The sequence below is a fragment of the Acyrthosiphon pisum genome, chromosome X (genome assembly GCF_005508785.2).
Source record: "Acyrthosiphon pisum isolate AL4f chromosome X, pea_aphid_22Mar2018_4r6ur, whole genome shotgun sequence".
In the NCBI taxonomy this organism is placed as follows: domain Eukaryota; kingdom Metazoa; phylum Arthropoda; class Insecta; order Hemiptera; family Aphididae; genus Acyrthosiphon; species Acyrthosiphon pisum.
Genome location: NC_042493.1, coordinates 79,938,051 through 79,942,213, shown reverse-complemented (window position 1 = coordinate 79,942,213; position 4,163 = coordinate 79,938,051).

Genomic DNA, 4,163 nt, shown 5'->3' with positions numbered 1-4,163 from the left:
AAGTCGGCCGGTCGGCTAATAAGTCGGCTGGTTGGCCGAGAAGTCACTAAGGTTGGCCGGGAAATTATAAGGTTTGGCCAAGAAGTCAGCTCGTTGGCCAAGAAGTCAGCCACCTGGCTAAGAAACGGCTGGTTGACCTAACAGTACCAGCTGTTTTGCCGATAAGTCGATCGGTCGTCTAAGAAATCACAGGTTTGGCCAAGAAGTCAGCCAGTCGGCTAAGAAGTAAGCCGGTCCGCTAAGAAGTCAGCTGTTCGGCTAATAAGTCTGCTGGTTGACCGAAAAGTGCCAGCTGGTTGGCCGAGATGTCACCAGGTTTAACTGGGAAATCACCAACCATCTGACTTGTTGGCCGACTGGCCGGCTTCTTCGCCAAACCTGGTGATTTCCCAGTTAATCCTGGTGACTCCTCGGCTAACCAGCTGACTTCTTAGCCGACCACCTGACTTCTTGGCCAATCGGTTGACTTCTCGGCAAACAAGATGGTACCTCTCGGCCAGCTGGCTGACTACTTGGCCAAACCAGGTGATTTGCCGGCCAACCCTGGCGACTTATCGGCCAACCAGCTGACTTATTAGCCGACCGGCCGACTTCTTGGAAAACAAGCTGGTACTTCTCGGCCAGCTGGCTGACTACTTAGCTCATCCTGGTGACTTCTCGGTCTTTCGGCTGACTTCTTAGCCAACCGGCTGATTATTAGCCAACCTGGTGACTTCTCGGCCAAACCTGGTGATTTCCCAGCCAACCAGCTGACTTCTTGGTCAATTGGCTAATTTTTCGGCAAACCAGCTGATTCTTATCCATTTGGAAACTTCTCGGCCAAACCTTGTGACTTCTTGGCCAAAACCTAGTGACTTCTCAGCTAACTCTGGTGATTTCTCGGCCAACCTGGTAACTTCTCAGCTGAAACGTGGCTACTTCTCTGCCAAACCTGATGTTTTGTTGGACAAAACTGATGACTTCTCGGCAAAAAATCGATGACTTCTTAAACCTGTTGAATTCTCGCCCAATCCTGTTGACTTCTCGGTGAACCAGCTGACTTCTTACCCAACTGGCCAACTTCTCGGCAAGTCAGCTGACTTCCAGGCCAACTGGCTGACATCTCTGCCATCCTGTTGATTTCTCGGCCTGCCAGCTTACTTCTTAATTAACATCAATTACGATTTTAGAAAATACTGTTGAACAAAAATAGAAACAGTAACTCATAACACATTTTTTTTTATTATTGATCATTAAACCCGTGAAATATGGCCATTAGCAGTTTGTTTGTTCGTTTCTAGGGGAGGGCGTTGTTTCCACAAAATCGATTTTGGTTTTTGATGTAACCTTAAGACAAATGAACGTATATGCATGAAATTTTCACTGGTAGTTTATATCTGCATTCTCTATACACGATAAAATTTTCTAAATATTAAGATTTTTTTTGATGTGTTTAAAAACATTTTCTATTTACAATTTTATTAGTCTTTTTTTCTACGAATGTTAGTAAAACTTTATTTGTTGGGTAAAAAAGCTTGAAAATGTAATACAAGGCTCCTACTAAATTGTTACAATGAAATTTGAAAATTATTAAAATATTTAGTCACAGTTTTTATTTATAAGCATTTAAAGTTCAAATCTTGACAAAATACGGAATAATCGCTAAAATTCGAAAATTATTTTGAATTGAGAATTCATAAAAATGTTTATTTTAAATCTAAGATTTGAAAATGTAATACAAGATTTCTCATAAGTCTGTCTACCTTTATCAAAATTACAGTGACCCACTTGTAACCTACTGTACAGCAGAACGACATCCATTTACCCACCTTTTTTTTTTTGTTATTGAATATGGGTTTTTTTTTATCAAATATTGATTTTTTATTAAATAGAGATTTTTTTTATTTTATTTAGATTTTTAGATTCTGAGCGGAGCGATTGATGTTACAATGATGTGTGTGTGTTTTTTTTTTATAGTTAGTTATAGTTCCTAGTCTTTACTCTTTACAAATTAAGAAATAGACAATTGTAATAATATTATAAACAAAGCCGCGTTTACTTACCTTTTAGTGCGAACGATGCGACCCCCTACATAAAAAATTACAATTCAACATTTAAGATCAACAGACTTTTGTCTTAATTTGATAAGTGTAATCTCCTTTGTGACATGTAGCCATATAGGTACCTATTAAAACGACATATGTAGTGGTACCGACTATAATACCTCATTCAACCACCAATACATTGAGGAGCTGTATGCATGTATCTCGCAAACCACAACAAAAAATAAAAATGTTAACGCGTAGATTCATAAAAAAAAATGTCTTATTAATTCATGATCTTTTTATTATATTATTATTATATTTAACAAATATATTTTTTTATATCATATAGAAATTGAATGTCATAATACGCGAAGATGAGTACATGACCTTCATATATACCTATTATATTATGTTTAATAACATTAAAACGTAACAATTGTGAATTTGTAATTTAAAATTATTAGGTAATTTCATTAAAAACATTTACTTGATGGATTTTTTTTAAATCAACTGAGAAAAGCTAAGTTATTTCAATTGTAAATTAAACTAGTTAAGTTCATAAGTTTATTAGAAAATAAACTAACTAGTTAATGCCCACCTTTGATAAACATTATACTTCACTCTTAAGTCTTAAGTTTAAAGTTAACACCTGAAAAAATATGAACTTAACTCAGTTATGTAATTACTTTTTAATTTAGCCTTAACAGTTAAAGCATTTTGATTAGCGTAGTACCCACCTTTAGCAATATATGTGTACAAAATACGTAATTTCATTGTAATTCATATTAGTGAATTTAAGAAATTATATATTAGTTACCTACATTATTCAGTTTCTACGAAACACTATAACACTATATACCTACAGTTCTTATACCTAGGTACTTATTCTTATTTACACTTAATTTATAGGAAATTTAATGAAGTGATTTTTGGAAGAGCAAAAGTATAAAGTTCATGGAAAAAGAACAGAACAAAATTTAAAATCAACAAAACTAATCACTTGTATCACGCGTCTCGAAAATACGAACCTATCTATTGATATATAAAACACATATTTGAATTTTTTGAGATTGGCCATGATGGTTCTTAGGTAATGATATATAACTTTGGCACAAGTGAAAAGTATAATATAGATAATTTTATTAAAATGTTGTATCGCATACGAACCCCAGTACTCAAGACACCAATGTAGTACCTACTACAGTGTTTCATTACATTGCTAAGAAAGTAAGAACCAGGTCAAAGATAAAGATAATTATTATTATCGCCATGCCGATGTAAAGCCTTCATAGACAATAGAGCATCGGCTAATATAAATAATGGAAATAAATCATTGATAAATGATTATTTACCTAATATTGTACTAAATGATTGGTAAGTATATATTTAAATATTTTTAAAAAATTCTGTTTGTTTTAAATACAGTAAAAAAGAAACACTTTATCAAAATTGTAAGACAAACTAAAAATATTGGCAGCAAAAATATAATTATTTTCGATTATTATTACATTGACATCTAATATTATTAATTTATTATAATTTGTTTACATAGAGTTTCTTTACAATTAATAATAAGGCACATTAGGTACACATACCTATATTAAGACTTGTATTATGTATCATATGCACATTTACAGAAAAATTATCGTCTGGTGAGGAGGAAAGGGTTTATAACAAAAATATTCATAGCTGTCGAAAAAAAAAATATTTTTGAAAACAAATCGAGAGGGTATAAACCACAAAATTCCTGTATGTGTGTCTGATATATCGTACTGCACTGCCGCAGCAGTGTGTGCTAGTTGTAACGAAAAACGTTCTGGTACGATATTCTACCGTCCGGTAACTCATATCGTTACCGGATCAGTGTGCAAAGTCCGACGGTAAAGATTACCACACAAATAAAATATATTTTACCGTACAGTCTACCCGGGCCCGTATTTAGGGGGGAGGGCAAGTGTACCCTGTTGCTCGTGGCGGCAAATTGTATGGTCAATTTAGGGGGCGGAAATTTATGTTGACATATTATTATTGTGTATTAATTGTATCAAAAAATAAATAAATTAATATTATATATTTTTATTTTTATTTTTACTATAACCTTCTATTAAAAGCAAACATTACAGCTAAAAACGTATATCG